A 16,852-nucleotide genomic window follows, 5' to 3' on the forward strand; every position below is an offset into this window, starting at 1 on the left:
ATGTATTAGTTTTATAACCAGAAAATGATTCCAAACCTTATAGTTTAAAAAACAAACACAAACAACATTAAGGAAGTATAAATTGGAATTCTGTATGTTAAAATGTTTGTTTTGGCTTCAAAAAAACCCCAGAAATCTCAAGTAAAGATGGCTTTGAATCAAAGCTATTCATTGGTTCATTAATAAGGTCTAGGAAGGGCAAAGGGGAGAGGAAGTTCAGTCAGGGACCCAGCTCTGTTCTCCGCCAGCTTCTTTGTCCTGCTGCCTCTTTAGCAGGGATTACCCTCGGGCCACCAGCCCCAGGCCTCGTATACACAGACCACGGAGTCAAGGTGAGGAGGTCCCATGACTTCCGGTAGCTCTCCATTATGAGCCTACAGGTTCTTTCCCAAAAGCTCTCGGTAAACTCCCTCTCAACGTCCCACTGGCCTGTTCCTGAACCAATATTTCATCCTCTGTTCCAGAGCCATTTACTGGGAAGAGTTTGCATTTATTCCAGTAAACCCTGCCCCTGGAATTCAGAGTAGGATCAGCTTCTCCTGTAAGTACATTGGCTGAGAAGGGAAGACACAGGAACAAAAACTGTGGTCAAGTTGGGAGGTTTAAATGAGCGCTGGGTCGGCACCAACGCCCACTGGAAGCCTGAGTTGCTCATCCATTGAAGCCTACCTGGGACACGACCTCACCCCAACCTCCCCACCCCTCTCCTTCTAACTACCCCCTAATCAATGTATTCATTCAGACCTATGTACTGACTGATTACAATCAAGAAAGACATAACTTGTGTTTATTTCATTACAAAATATGCATGTGGTGAATTGTCTAAAAATAGTTAAAACTGGGGGTGGGGGGTGCAGACATAGAGACTTTGTCACTAAGAACTAGTCTTTGTATGGCTTTAAATACCTAATGTCACCTTTCCCACTGAATATTTCATTGCAGTTGTTTCCTACGTTCAAATGAATACATGCATGGCTAACTTAAATCTAGTTTAAGTCCTAGCCCACACCAACCATCCCTTATTCTTTCATCCACTCTTAAAACATAACCTGTACGACAAAACACGTTTTCCTTAAGAAAAAGGGAAGTTTATTGTTGCCACTTTTACACCTTTTCATCTTTCCTACTGTACTCCACATAATTCTTTTCATCTCTCCTATTCTATCTCTCCGACTTCTCAGTAAAGTGAAATTGCTAAGAAGTGAACAAGAAGAGGCAAGAAGAGAAGAAAAATTCTATGGAAACAATCCCAGAACTGTACATGCCTCTTCTAGATAGTCAAGGACTAATTGAATCAGAGGAGATTCTGACAGACAACATTCAAACATATACGTGATTTATTTTAATGGCTATTTCATTTTAAATGCCCTATTTCATGATAGCATGAACATGGAAAACATAAAAATGTAGCTTTGATAGAGCTGAGCTATATTAGAATAAAGAAGAATGAACACTTTTTAATCCCTAGGAGATTGTGATGGTACCAATAGGGCATTTGACAAAGAAATGACTTGTGAATGCATAACGCCATCGAAAGTCTAAATGCAAAGCTACCGGAATGATCTTGATTAGAAGGTAAGAGGATTAGGAACCTGTAAATAACTCAAGTCTCAGTAGTTGAACGCTGAGATTACTGCTTACGTGAAGGTGTGAAGGCGCTTGGGGAGTCTTCTCCCTTCCGCTTTTCTTTCCGTGTTGGATTCCTTTCCTTCTCTTTACATTTTAGCATCCAGATCCTCAATTCCACCCTAGCTGGGGAACAGAGATCATGATGCAGATTTTCTCCACGAATCTGGTGAATTTAGGAGCTGAAGCCAATGACTTGAGGCTGAAGGAGGCTGCAAAAAAAAAGCTTTTCCTACCAGCACCATGTCGTGGTTCTGCCCCTTTCACTCTGTCACTCACAAACACGTCTGGGTTCAGGCATTGTGTGGGGACTACAGGGGTAAGCAGACGACAAGGGCTTCTGCCCTCAAGGAGTGTCCATTGCACCGAGGTGCCGAGTATTAAGCGGTTAACCACATTAGCCAAACCAGAACAAGCACTGTGAAGGAAATTCCTTGGCGCTCTAAGAGGGCATGACAGAGAAAATTACTTTACTTTGGGTGATCAAGGAGAAACTGTCCGGAGAAACATGACAGGAGGCATCTGGCATCATCTAGGAACTGAAAAGAAGGCAATGAGACCGGAGCGGCATGCAGGAGTGGGAAGGGGATATGGCCGAAACAGCCAGGCTATGCATGTCCTGGCAAGTCCCGTTGAGGATTTTGTGTCTTTATTTAAAAGCAAAAGAGGTAAGGAAAATGCGACTTACAATGTATAAGGGCAACTAACTGTCCTAAGGAAAGTGAGCTGTAGGAAGGAAAAGAGTAAAAAGCGAGAGCAATTTGAGAGTTACGGCAACACTGCAGCCAAGAGACGGTGGTGGTGTGGACTAGCGGGATGGTGGTGAGGGAAGAAGAAGTAGACCGCAAATTTATTTTGGAGTTAGAATGTACAGGACGTGATGCCCTAAATATTGAAGGAGAGGGAAAGAAAGGTTTAAAGGATGACTCAGCTGTCCTGATACACACCTGGATAGAAGATCAAGTTCATACAAGGCTGGCATTTTATCAGATAGTGCAATGGAAGGAGAGGTGGATGAGTGATGGAAACGATGAATCAGCCATGAACACTAAGCTGGGCAGGAAGATAAAGGCAGAGGGGCCCGATGGCTAAAGAAAAGGTAGAGTTGTTTATGAGTGAGAAGCCTCCGTGGGGTTGAAGAGCGGGTGCAAGGACAGCTGCCCTTAATCAGGAAACCACAGGACGGGTCATCACCAAGAGGCGGAAGGTTTGAATTAGCACCCTAGGTCCTTAAACCACGAGAGAACACTTCTGGATGCCTTCAAGGTTTCTGGGTGGTGTCTACCACCCACATGCAAGACAGTGGTGTATCAAAGTGCAGGGAGGATTCGGGCGACAGAAGCACTTAACCAAGGGAGAAAACACATTCATTAACTTCTGAAACCCTTTCCACTCGGCATTAATGCACTAGATGCTTGCATAACAAAGTCCCATTTCCCAGCTGTTGCCAAGTGTCCATTTGCATGTTCTGATCCATGGTCTTGGAGCTACTCTGTGTTAAAGGAATTTGATTTAATTTAAACAAGAAAGATGAAATGCCCTTGAAGAGTTAAGTGAAATATTAGAAGATCCTCAGCTATAGTGAATTGTAGTCCTTGGTGGAAAATGGAATTACTTTTATGTTTGCACTATCCACAGCTATTTGCTGTGAACTGTTGCTTCCAAAATAAAACCATATAGAGCTAAGTTTTTCTATTTCACTTTTTAAAGCATTATTTTTTAATAGTTAAAGAAAAGTTTAAAGGAAACCGTGTTTGCATGACTACAAAAAAGACTCATACAAAATTTCTCAAAACTAATTTCTGTAGAGACCATTTGTGGCCAGCATACATAAAAATATAACCTGGGGAAAGACGTAGTAAATGAAAAGCATGTTGCAGTTGTCAAATTTTCTTATTACATCCCAGCATTGAAGGATTTGAAAGAAAATGCTTTAAAATACCGTATGGATCTTAATATTGCTTTTGAGAGACAGTCATATTGGTGATAGCAAATCATATAATGAAATAAAAATATTCTATGCTATTGTCTGTGGCAATAATGGATCATCTACAACCTAAGCCCATCTAAATGTCACATATTAAACATACCATATTAAACTCACATCATGGTCATATGAACATGACATGTTAAATTCATGGTTCAGATCCAAGTATTGCTTTAGGAATTTCATTGGCGGTCTCAGTTGCTTCAACCTCAACCAAACATAGTTTCTCCTTTTTGAAATTAAGGAAAAACACCCTAAGAACTACAATGTCCCCGGAAGTTTCTCTAATTAGTCATTACTCTCAAAAGAACACAAATAATGTGAAAATCTTGATTATAACAATATAATTAGTAATGTACTTCAATGAATCTTTTAAAATTAACTTTCTAGCACACATATAATTTATGAATTATGTATGACTTTATTTCATTACATATCATGATAACAAGCCCATGGAAAGAACACCCAGACACACACGCACACAAACGGTTAAATTCAGTCATCTCTGATATGTTACCCTACCTTTACATATTTTTCTGTCATCATATAAAGGCTTATTTACCAAGAAAGTGGAAGAGTGCATGGATTATTGAATAGTTTCTTAGCTGGATGTATAGCACTTAAATATTTGGACGTACAGATGAACCTCCCTTTGTATCTTGCTAGAAATATGAGAATTGGGCCTGGTGAGGAGACAGAGACGCGGAGTTCGGAGCACTGAAGGGCCATCCATGAGGATGTTGAGGTTTTTCTTGTGGGAATGACGCCAGGAGTTGATGTAAAGATAAAGGCTACCCGGAAAGGAAAGTAAGAAGGCAGAAACAACCAGGAGCTGGTCGCTGTGAGAAGGAGGCTGGAAAAACCCAATGGTGTGAGCCCCAGCGGAGCTCACACGGGGGCAAGCAAGGAAGAGAATGGAGCAAGGAGGACACCAAGACCACCTCCCCGTTGCAGAAGGACAGGGTATGAGACATAAGTGTCACCTCGAGAGGTCGCAGGGAAGCTGTGCTCCAGGGGGGACAGCCAAGTTTGGGTTAAGGCAAAGACTTGGAGGACATATCTGAAGAAAGAATAGAAATAAGAGTGTGCTGGTCAAAGAGCGAGTGCTCTAGAAGGCACTGCGGAAGGAATTGTAAAGGAATGAAGGGGCAAAGGACCGTGCCAGGGGCGATTACAGAGAAGTTTGGAGATGAGAACTCAGTCCATTAAAAGTAACGGTTTGCATTTCGGGTGATGAAACAGCATCGGACGAGCCAGTGCCTCCAGTCCCGATGGAGTCGGAGGGCGAGGGAACACCTGGGCCTAAAGCAGCTGAGAGTGAAGCCCTTCCTGAGATTTAAACCCAGGCCGTCTGCCATCAGCCAGCGCTGCCAGGCGCCACGGGCATGTCCGCAGTTGGCAGCAGCGAGCACGAAGCACCTGGTTCTTCATGGCCAATCAATCCAGGCAATTCTCATGGGCATGCCAGGTGGTTGGACCAAGATGCTTCATGAGCCTGAGGCCAACGCTCTCAGTGGATTAGCCCTGGGCAGAGGCCAGAGCCTTTTAAAGGCCACACCAATCATCGGGGAGGAGTTGGTACCTATCTCATCACGTTTAAGAAGGGGCAGAAACTCCATGTCTCACATGCAATTGACATTTTCACACATTATACACAGAACTGGCTTTCGCATGCTAAACCCAAGCATTTCCAGCTTTGGCACAGGGAGGCCTCTCTCCGGCCAACAGGTCAATTTTGGCAGGTCCTTTGCACTACCTGGACATAGTATATGTTTATGAAAATTGCATGTTTTTGCCTTATTGCTTTGTAAAAATGAGTAGAAAATGGAAAACTGGATGAACTGATACCAGTGATTTTAAAAAGCTGTCAGGTTAATCCCATTAGACACAGATGGAAACCACTAAGAATGCTGCAAAGACTCTAATCTCTATCAGCCATTCACTAGACTCAAGTCAGTTACTTGTGTGTTGCATTGCAAAATAAAAGAAAAAAATTAAGTTCAAAGGGCAAGAAAATGCTATCAAGGACTGTCAAAAAGAACAACTGTGATCGAGAATTTTGTAATATTTTCAGCTTTCTGGGAATGGAACAGCCTTTTGTAACTATGTGGACCCCTCGTTCACCCTCCACGCGCTCAGCTGTCCCGACGTTTCGATGTTTCGAGGAACGTGTTGTTAAGGAAGCAGAGGGTGCCCGAGCCGAGATTCAAACTGGAGCCTTCTCTCCTGCAGCACAATGTCCCCAGGGTGACCGGAGGGAACACGGGAGGGCTGCTGAGCTGGGTAATAACTCTAGCGGCCCTGCGCCCCTGGGTGCCAGGCCCGTCCCAGGAGCTTTTCCGGTCTAGCGTGTGCGGCGCTTCCTCCCGACTCAGAACCACGCGTCAAGCGAGTGGTGAGAAGGACTCGGGGGCCTGTGAAGCCACAGCCTAGGCCAGCATTTCCGTGTGGCCAAGAATACCATGAGTAATAATAATATTGGCAATAATAAGGTTACTAGTAGTCGTGATAAAAATAGCAAATATTCATTGCCCGTTAACTAGCATTACGTGCTAGACACTGTGCTAAGCATTTTCTAAGGATTATCTCACTTAACCCGCGCAGGAACCCTACGAGTTCGAGTTTTACAGACGAGGAAGCTGAGGCTAAAAGAGCTGAAGGAAGTTCCCAAGGCCAGGGGTGGGGAGCCCTGAACTGTGGCCCACATGGGCACCACGCCCCATTGCCTGGAAGTGGGTCACGCAGGGCAGCAGAGGGGAGCCAGAGGTCACTTTGGGGGGCAGCCTCACATGGCAGAGCGGTAGAGTTTGGGTCAGATAATCCCCATTTCGGGGGGCTGTTGGGAGCAGTCCTGAGATGCTGCGGGCCCGTCCCCTTCCCTCTTCCTGTCCAAGGTGATCTCTCAATATTCTCCAGAGATGATGGGCAGCTTGGCCTCTCCCACAGCCAAACGTGCTTCTCTCTCATCGTCCAGTCGGCTTGCCTTCTTCCCCATGTTCTAGACGGTCCTCTCTTTCCCATTCCCTTCCCCTGCTGCCCTGTGCCTTACCCTGCCAACAGCTACTACACAGAATACAAAAGCTTAGCCCCCAGGAACACAGAGATGGCAGCTATCGGATGGGGTGTCGAGAAGCAGTCATATGCCGCGGGATTCCTTTGGTCATGATACCGCAGGCCGGGCTGGGCTCAGCCAGACCTGCCTGGGGCGTGTCCACACGGGCTCCAGGCCTGGACCATTGGTAGCCTGACCAAGAGCCTCTCCTTGTCCCCACAGCCTCTACTCATTTGCGGGCAGGCAGGCATCAGGCAGCCATGGGCTCTGGGGGAGATTCTACAGGATGAATCGCGATTTTCCCGAGCCGACGGAGATTCTTCAGGCACAACGGTGGGCTTGGGAATAGGTCTGTGCTGGAAGCCCAGCTCAGGAGTCCTAAGAAGTCCACGGGAGGCTCCGTGGGTGCAAGGAAGACTGTCCCCTTCTGGGGGACACGGGGCAGCTTGGGTCTGCGGCAACCCTCCTGCATCCACTCCATCAGAAGTGTGAGGTCAGAAGCTGACGTGCTTGGATTGGTAGAGCAGGAAGATGAAATGAGTCTGGGTCCTCAAGGAAGTTTTGAAAGTCAAGTTAACCAACCCTGGAGCTGCTTTGTCTCCATATTTCCGATTGTGTAGGACCTGAAGTCCCTTTGGAGCCCCAGCCTTCTTCTGTGGTACCCTCTTACGTGCAGCCGAAAGCACCCTGCTCCAGCACCCCAGCAGCGTCTGGTGGCCCTTACCGCCAATGGGATGTGTATGATAAGGTCCCCATCTGCACCAGAGTGGGGGTACCCTGAGAACTTTAGTTACGAACACCCCAGGCCTGTGGGCCAAATGCAAGTGAAAAAGCGGAAAGTTTTATAATAAACTTCTCTTGAGGCCAGAAAAAGTGTCAAAGCGCTCTACAATCAAACCTAATTGAACACAACAGCTCTTTAATCTAAATTTACAACATAATCAGCTTTCTGGTTACCTAACTGTAATTGAATTAGACTGGCAACATACTTCATATATGCTCATTAAAAGCGCCAAAGGAAAAAAGCTGCATTTGGAAACTGCTGTGTCTGTTCACTCCCCATGAGAGCCAAGTATGAAAGGCAGCTGCTGCCTGGGCCCTAAATTTGGAGACCTGGACATTGGCCCCGCCTCTGCTCAGACCGGCTGTGCGACTTCAGGCAAGTCCCTTAGCCCCTCTGAGTTCCCGTCTTCTCGTCTGTAGCAACGGAATCAAACACAGTGTCATCCTGGATTCGTTTTGCCTGTTCTTGAACATCATATAATTAAAAGCATACACGATGCATTTTTGTGTGTGTGTGCCTACTGCAGTTTTAGGGCATCTTATTGCCAAAGAAATGACGAGCCCTAACTAGCAAAGATTTTCACTGTTTAAGCATTAAACAGCCCTTGGGGCCCCAAGATTGCACAGGCAGGAAGTCGGCTTGTGCAAGATGTACAGCCGGCAAGTAGGGCACACTTCCCAACGTTTGTGTTAGATGCAGCCCAGGAGATGATGGTCCAGGAGAGATCTCCCAGAGGGCGGAGTCCGGACCACAAAGAACAATGCACCAGGGGCCCGTCCTCCAGAGCCACCCAGGGCTCCACCTCCTCACTGCCCACCCGGCAGGAGCTCACAATTGCCAGGTGCCAGGCACGCTTCTGTCTGTCCTTCTTCCCCTTTCTGAATACAAGTATGTACTGTGCTCAGGCTGTTTCTGCTCCTCCTCTGTGTGTTGAGTTTGGAGGTGGGGGGATTTAGATAACTTGTCCTTTTACTTATATGTCACCAAAGCAAGCCACAGCCAAACTCGGGAGAAGACTGCACTCAGGGAGAAGCTTTGAGCTGGGTCCGATGGCCTGAGAGGTCTCTGGACCGTCCCCCTTGTGGAGGAGATGAGCGTGTTCTGTGGGAGGGAGGAGAGGTACACACAGATATTTTGCTTGTCACCAAGGATGTATGACCCCCTGCTGGAGTGTGCGGGCGTCACTAGGGAATAGCAGCTGGGACCACCGTTTCCCGGGCCACTCACATTTTTTTTTTATTGAGATGCAATTCACATAACATAAAGTTGACACTTGAAAGTGTATCCCTCAGTGGCATTTAGTACATTCCCAGTGTTGGGCGACCATCCCTATATCAAGTTCCAAAGCATTTTTATTATTCAGAAGAAAATTCTGTACATTTTGGTGACTGTACATTTGCCTCGTTCTCACCAAGGCAAGTGAGTGGAAGGAACCTTGGTCACGTCTGGGCAGGAAGAAGTGCTTTCCCACAGTCCTGACCCCTTGTGGCTGGGCACGAGGGACCCCAGGGCTGTAGGGGAGCGGGGACCTGCCAGATGGAGGGAGCTTGGTCCCTGGTTGCAGGCTGCCTGACCGGGAACGCCCACATACCATGGTGTGGTATGACGTTCATGGCGTGGTAAGAAGTTCATTTCTTACACACCACGTCTCAACTGGCCTCTATCAGAAACCAGATTCCTCATTTCATTCCTAGACAGGGATAGGCTGACTGCAGGGGTCAGAATCCACTCACACTAGCTGAAGCAAAAGAGGTGTTTATTGTAAGGCTACTGAGATCTCAAGGACTCTGGAGACAAAACAGTGTATCCAAGCTCATGCAAAAGATCAGAGACACAGCAAAGCAGGGGTGGGGTGGGGGAAAGGGAACCTAGGGCCCTGGACCTGGTCAGTGGGGACATCGTAGAGATGCAGAAGAGGACTTTTTCTATTTCAGTGTTGCACTGAGTTGCTATTTTTAAGCATGTGGAACACGAGATCTCTCGTCTTGCTGTGTCTGGTATTTGTTTCCAGGCAAGATCCAGCCCCCAGGCTCTGCTGATGCCCCTCTGTGCTGGGAAGAGGGGCCAGATCACCACAAGGAGCCTGGGCAAGCCCTTCCACCGCCTCCCACCCAGGGCCCCTGCGGCCTCGGTCTCTGCTTCTCCGTGGACCACTGGGCCACGCTCTGCACCGCAGACGCCGTCTTCGGCTTGCTCCTCCTCTCCCGGGCGTGGCTCCCCACTGGAGATGGCCCAGCCCTTCCTCCTGAGTATCCAGACCTCCCTGGCTTCTTTGTCGCCTCTGAAATCTGCGGTTGCCCATGCTCCGCCCGCATCTGCCACCTGGATTTATTGCCTTTCAGGGCTGTTTCCCTTTTTAGGAAGCATTGATCTTATCTCTGCACGGAGAAGGCAGGGCCAGGGTTTCCTACCCTGGACGGAACCTGGCTCCCTTGCATGTCATTCTGTGACCTCAAGCGAGTGATTTAATATCGCTGAGCCTCGGTTTCCTCATCTACAAGATGGGTAGAATGAGAGTGCCTATCTCCATGTTCTCGCAAATATCATATATATTTAAAAAAAATAATAATGCAAGCAGAGCACTTAGCAGAGTTCCAGCTACACGGAGAGAGCTCTCGATTCTTCTGGGTCTAACTCCCTTCCCTGCTTGGGCCACCCTGCCTGGGGATCAGCAGATGTGACCCGTGAGTCTGGTCCTCGGGCCTTCAGAGGTCGGGGAGCAGATGAGGAGATTTGGGAAAGGTCCCCGGCCCCTCCCCCTGTGCAACTGGATCAGAATCCCAGGGTTGGGCTGGGGAACCTGAGATTCTAATAACCAGCTGGATCTGACCCCCTCAGGGAAAGCCCCCAGCCTGGCTAGGCCACCTTCAGGAGGAACTAGGGAGAAAATGCCCATCTCCGCCTAACACAGTCATCCCCCTGCAGTCAAAGAGTCCCTTTCTCTGCAGCTTAAGCCCTTCCTCAGGGTCCCCTCCACAGATGTCCCCCTCCACCTGCTTCCTGGTCTCTCTAACACCTTTCACTACCCGCCTCTGGAGGGTGTGCACCGTCCAGCATCTGCCCCGCCCCCCACGCCCCGCCCCAGCCGTACCTAGCGCGGAGTAGGCGGGAAGTACAGGCGGGGAATGAAAGGATGGAGCAGCCTCTGTCCGGGCTCCCTCCCCACCCCTTAACCAGGTCTTGGGCAGGTTCCAGAGCTCTTGGATCCCCTTCCTTACTAAAGCTCAGCCCAGTCTCAGGCAGAGCTCTCATCTCTTATCTGACCCCAAGGTCGCTCCTTCCCCGGCACAGTCAGGCTCGTGGCTCTGGGGACCTGAGTGAGGGCAGGCAGTCTGCTTTCCCCCTCCTCCCCCCGCCCACACCCGAGAGTGAAGGGGAGCTTGGTCTGCCTTTAAGAACATCCTCCCCTCCTCCGGTTTGTCCGGGGTTGAGGGCTGGGAGCCAGCAGTTCCTGGGAAGGGGCAGAGGTCTCCCGGGGCAGCTGGAGCACGGCAGTCCTCTCCAGGTTGGTAGGTGCTGCTGGCCTGGCTGATCCTTCCTCCTCTGGGAGGCTTCCAGAGGCTAGCTCCTCACGGGTGCAGGCCTGAGGTCCCTGGATCCACGGGGCCACAACCTGGTTCCATGCCACCGCATCCTACGCTGCCCCCTGGCAGTTACTCTCACTGGTCCATTTGCTAGGAGGCAGCTACCTCCCACCATGTGCCCTGGAGGCCTGAGAAAGCCACATAGGTGGGTGGTCAGGGCACACGTGGGTAGACAGGGCCGGCCCTAGCCCTGCCACGTCTCTCCAGCCCCCCTCTCCCCGGCTCACTGGGGCTCAGCGGGTGACCAGCACGTCCAGGCTGAGTGCCTTCCCATCGGGTTCCCCAGCTCCCCTCCTGTGGCCAGCCAGCCCCTCCCTACAAGGGCTTCTTTGGCAACCTGTCCTCGTCCCCGGGTTTAGTGGCATGATGGGACGAGCAGCTCACAGCAGCAGCCCCTCCCTCTCACATACACACCTTGGGAAAGAAGTGAAATTGCTCCTCGCAGCCTCCCACACACAGTACAAAGGGACCCCTTGTCCTCATCAGCCTCGGGCCAGAGGGCAAGTCCCACTTCCCAGCCTGTCCCACGACCAAGCACCTGGTGACCTTCTGATCAAAGCTCCCAGGCTTGAAGGCTCTGCCAAGGGCAATGAGCCCAGGCTCCTAACAGAGCAATAAAAAGAAAATCACTAGTTCCTCCATGCCCCACCTTCCTTCTTTTACTTCTCCAGTGGCTGAAGGAATAGAAACCGACTTCCAGGAAGTGGTCCTTCACGAAAGGGGCAGGATGGTCCCTTCTGACGTCTAGAAAGTGGGCACGGTGGACTTGACCGCAGAAGCTGCAGCAACCGTCTTGGGCCGTAAAGGAGACTCTATATGATGTAGGTGCCCAGGCGACAAGTTAGAAGGAGCCTGGGCTCCTGACAGTCACAGAACCACCTTTCCAACCCCGGGGTGTTTGCCTCTGGTTCACTGCGTGAGAGAGAGAGATGCACCTGCTCTTGTCCAGCCGATGTCACTGAGGTTTCTGCCTGTCACAGCCAAACCTCACGCTGGCGGTCCAACGCTGAGCTTGAGGGCCTGCTTTGCTTTGGAAAAAATATTTTCTTGAGATAGTCGGGATTGAAAGATGAGTGGAAAGGAAATGGCTTTTGCATTAGGATTTGATTGCTTTACCTGTGTCGGTGCACTCCTAAAATCATCTCTCCTGCCCCAGGGGGCACCTGCTTCACGCTGAGAGAGACTGCAGAGATTTCAAAGTCAGTTGAGCCTGGGCGAGAGTTTGGTTTCTAAGACTCACTAGCTGCGTAGCCTTGAGCGAGTTACCCAGCATTTCTGAGCTTCGGTTTCCTGGTTAGTCAAGTGAGAATAGTAATGTCTGTGCCGAGGAGTTCAGCTAGCAGATTTTTACTGTACACCTGCCATCCGCATGACATGATGCTCGAGGCACCGTGGAGAAAAAGACAGAAAGGCCTTGACCTTCATGGGGCCTGAAGTCCAGAGGTGGAGAGGTGATGAGAAAAGCAAGTCAATCAGCCAACAAAATAATCACAGTAAACGGTTCACAGTAACGGGGCCTAACAGAGTGTGGACACCCTGGGAACCGGGGGATCAGCCCCGAAAACACTGAAAGAATAACTCATGTCAACCTCCGAGCCCACGCCCCTCCCGGAGGCTGCCAGACCTGCTCCTCCGTCAGGGGGAGCCTGCCACTAACAAAGCCCAAGTGCCCGCCTCCCTGCGCCCCACGCCCCTCAGCCCTGGCAGATTGTGCACAGCACCTACCAGGGTGACCCAGTCTGTGCTCTTTCTGTCCATCTGAGAATGGGGGGAGAGGGAGGGGGAGCAGAGAGCCTCACACTGACTGCCAGCAGGGAAAGCTACGGGCTGCAGACCCTGCCTGGCACAGACCCTCCCCTGAGCTGGCATCGTCCCTTTTTATAATGGGCACCACCTGGGTCCCAGAGACGGCCATTGAAGTCAATTAGCTCTCAATGAGCCCAAGCTGCAGTGGCACCCGGGCCCCCCTCTCCCAGGCACTAGCGTTGGGAGCTGTGCAGCTTTCCCTCCTAACGACCTCCACTGGTGATCTGTTCCCAGCCTGGCAGAGCCCGCCAGGCCCACAGCTGCCACCATCACGAGAAAACTGGGGCTCGGAGCTAAGCGATCGGACCCCATCCACCACTGTGCGCCTGGAGGGGCCAGGTGTGCGCCCTGAGGACCAGGTGAGCGACAGAGGGACTCTCCCAGTTCTGGTTCCAGCGAGCAGCCTTAGCATTCCATTCAGCACAGAAGACGACGCAGTCTAGAAGGGGCGTGCTGTGCAGGACCTGAGTGGGCGCCGTGGAAGCAGACACGTGGGAGATATCCTCCGTGGCTGCTTCCGGTTGCCTGGCGTTGGGCAAGTTCCCCAGCCCCCCTGAGGCTTGGTGACCTGAGGCGTTCACGGACATGGCAATCACAGTACCGGCCTCAAGTGTCGGGGAGAGAGAAAGTAAAAGAATCCACGTGAACACATTTAGGAAATGTTCAATGCGTGTGTTTACTGGGATCCGTCTCCTTCACTCAACAAAAGTCGTCGAGCATCTAACATGAGCGAGGACACATTCTCGGCTCTGGAAGTGCAGGGACATACACACAGCGGGAAGGACGGCTGGAAGTCATCTCATCTGGGCAGCGCCCAGTTTTTAGGCTGCAACCTGTCTCAACTGGGTGAAAGACCCTATGGTCTCCCTCCCCTGCTGTAGCACTGAGCTTCTGCCATACGGCCAACTGCCTCCAAACTAGTGACTTCCAGCCATAACATGTCTCTCCTTTCTCCTGACTCTGTGGGTCATCTGGGCAGTTCTGGTTTGCGGAGCTGGGCAGGCCAGGACGGCATCATGCACGGGGACCGGGCTTCCGCTGGGAAGTCTGCAGCCACCCTCCCCGTGGTCTCTCAAACCCAGGAGCGAGGGTGGGCTGGTTCCCTAAGCACCGGAAGGTCTCACAGTAAGGACAGACAAGCTCCAACCCACAAGCACTTTCCACGCCTCTGCCTGTGACACATTAGCTCTCACTCTGTCGGCTGAAGCCGGTCACAAGGCCAAAGCCAGAGTCTGTGTGGGAGCAGACTACCCAAGGGCATGGAACAAGGGACACAAGAACAACAGGGCACCATCACTGCCACAAGCAACCGTGCTAAGGCAGTTCTACTTTCCAGAGGAAAAATAATGTGACAATAAAGAATCAGGGAAAGAACGTATCGGACCCGTATGTTCTGTACCTCAGGGGCCCCCGAGTGTTGTTGATCACATCCTTGGGCGGGTCGGCTAGAGCCGCTCTAGCAGAACAGCACAGACCGGGGGCTTACACAACAGAAGCTGGTTTCTCACGGTTCTGGGGGCTGGCAGTCCGGGATCAGGGGGCGCACGTGGTTGGGTTCCAGTGCAAGCGCCCTTCCTGGGTCGCAGGTGGCCACCATCCCCGTGTGGGCCCATGTGGCCTTTTCTTAGTGCACGGGCAGGTGCCCTTCTTAGAAGGCTACCAATCCTATTGGACGATGACCTCCCTTACCCTTAATTACCTCCTAAAAGTCCTAATTCCAAATATAGTCACACTGGTGTTTGAGGCTCCAACATACGAATTTGGCTGGGGGTGGGGCGGGGGAGGGCACAATTCAGTCCACAGCAATTCCTGATTTTTTTAAATTCTGCACCTGCAATATACGCATATGTATGTATACATCATACGTGCTGCATGAAATAGAAATTTGAAGTAGATGAGTTAAGGTGAAAAGTAATATTTTACATGTTAATTTTGATGACTCTTCACTACTAATAACTAATATTCCAAGGCACAATATTACACATAGAGCGGGTTGTGTTGTTAACGACAGTGGGTGTAAGTCCATCTTTGAAGGGACCTTTACAATAATCCTAATCAGAGGGAGTGAGGGGACCGCCCTCCTGTCAGGTTTCATCTGTACCTCACAACGTGCTGATGTAGAGTTCGTACCAGTCACATCAGCTCTGCTTGCTTCTTGCTGTTTTTTTTTAATCCCCACCTGAGGATGTTTTTATTGAGTTTCAAGGAGGAAGGGGGAGAGAGACAGAGAGGGAGACAAAAACATCGATGAGAGAAACATCGATCGGTTGTCTCCTGTATGTGCCCCAGCTAGGGCGGACCTCCAGCCTACAAATGTGCCCTGACTGGGGACTGAACGCACAGCCTTTTGGTGTGCAAGGTAACGCTCCAACCAACTGAGCCACCCACCAGGGTTCGTGTGTGTGTGTGTGTGTGTGTGTGTGTGTGTGTGTTAACCAGGACTTGTACTATTAGTATTGTCTTTAATCCTTAGTCTCTCCACAATCTATTAAAACCACTTTTCCATTTTATAAGGGTTCGTTTGGCTAAAACTAGATCATGTAATTTGTAAGTCCACTTCACCAAGCACAGGTCATACCTCTAGTTCCCCTGGGCTTTGATGCATAGGTGAGGTGACCGCCATTGGCCCTGACATCTGGAGCTCTTGGGGACCCACCTGTGCCTTCGGTGACCTAGGACCCTCTGACATCCCTACTGAAGGACACTACTAGTGCCGATCTGAATGTGGAAAGACTAGGAAAGTATCATCGCTTTCTTCTTTTTTGGCACCCGAGCTCCACTGTGTTTCTCACAACCCAGAAGATCCTGTCAGGTGCACCACTCGGAGACCATTGATTTGTTTTGTCAAAGACCAATATGTGGTTTCACACATGATATTAAGAGGCAAAACAATGCCTTATGCCCAATGTTAGTGAGAACTGAATGGCTAATATAAAGCATCCAGGAGGGAGGGCCTGGTCTTCCATAAAATTGGAAGTCTATGGGATTGTGGGCCATCTGCCCATAAAACAACTAAGGAAAGCTTCAAATTTACAAGAATGTGTGGCCTGCAGGGAGGACAGTCCCAAGCCCCGCCCCCAGGCCATGCACCAACCAGGCTTCTGGACTCTGGTCCTATGTTGGACTGGTTTCCTGCAACAAATCACCGCAGACTTCGGGGCTTAAAACAACAGGCACTTAATTTCTCACAGTTCCAGAGGCGACGAGTCTGAAATCGAGATGTCAGTAGGGTCTTGCTCCTTCTGGAGGCTATTCGGGGGGCTCCAAGGGGGGGCTCCTTCTTTGACTAACTTCCGGTGTCAGTGTTCTTTGGCCTGTGCCTTCCCACGGCCTCTGCCTCCCCGTCTCCGTCTTCTCCTCAGGATTCCTCATCTGGACGTTTGCAACAGGATTTAGGACCTACCTACCCAGACACCTTGGGATGATGTTAACTCGTCTCAAAACCTGCAACTTCATCACCCCTGCAAAGACCCCATTTGCGAATAAGTTCATGTTTGCAAGTTTTGAAGGTCGCCATTCTGCCCACTGCACACACACACCCTTGCCACACACACACACACACACACACACAATTTTAATGGCCTGGACAGAGAGTCGGGGCACAGCTCGGACCAGGTTCTGTCTCTCCTTCTCACAGGGCCGTACACAGCCTCTCTGCACGCCACGTTTCACTATGGAAGGCTTCTCCCTGCAAAGAGGCACTTCCTCCTCGTCTTTCACAATTAACTCATGGTTTCCCACGAGCAGGAAATGCCTGCGACCCAGAAAAGCAATTCCCTGCCTTTTAGGGACCATTAAGGCTCCCTTCTCCTGTCTGTCCACTACCATTTCCATGCATTTCTTCTCCTCTAGGACTCTTTAAAGCATTCTCTAGGGAACCGGCAGCCTGGTTTCTGATCTCGGGGGAAGGACACAGCCATCTGGGGTCTTATCAGTGGTCACCATAGCAGCGAAGCTGGGCCAGCCCCCGGGGACAGAGTTCTTGCCTCACAGGGAAGCGAAGAGTGGACTGG

The sequence above is a fragment of the Phyllostomus hastatus genome, unplaced genomic scaffold (genome assembly GCF_019186645.2).
Source record: "Phyllostomus hastatus isolate PE091 unplaced genomic scaffold, TTU_PhHast_1.1 phas_scaffold_1066, whole genome shotgun sequence".
Taxonomy (NCBI): domain Eukaryota; kingdom Metazoa; phylum Chordata; class Mammalia; order Chiroptera; family Phyllostomidae; genus Phyllostomus; species Phyllostomus hastatus.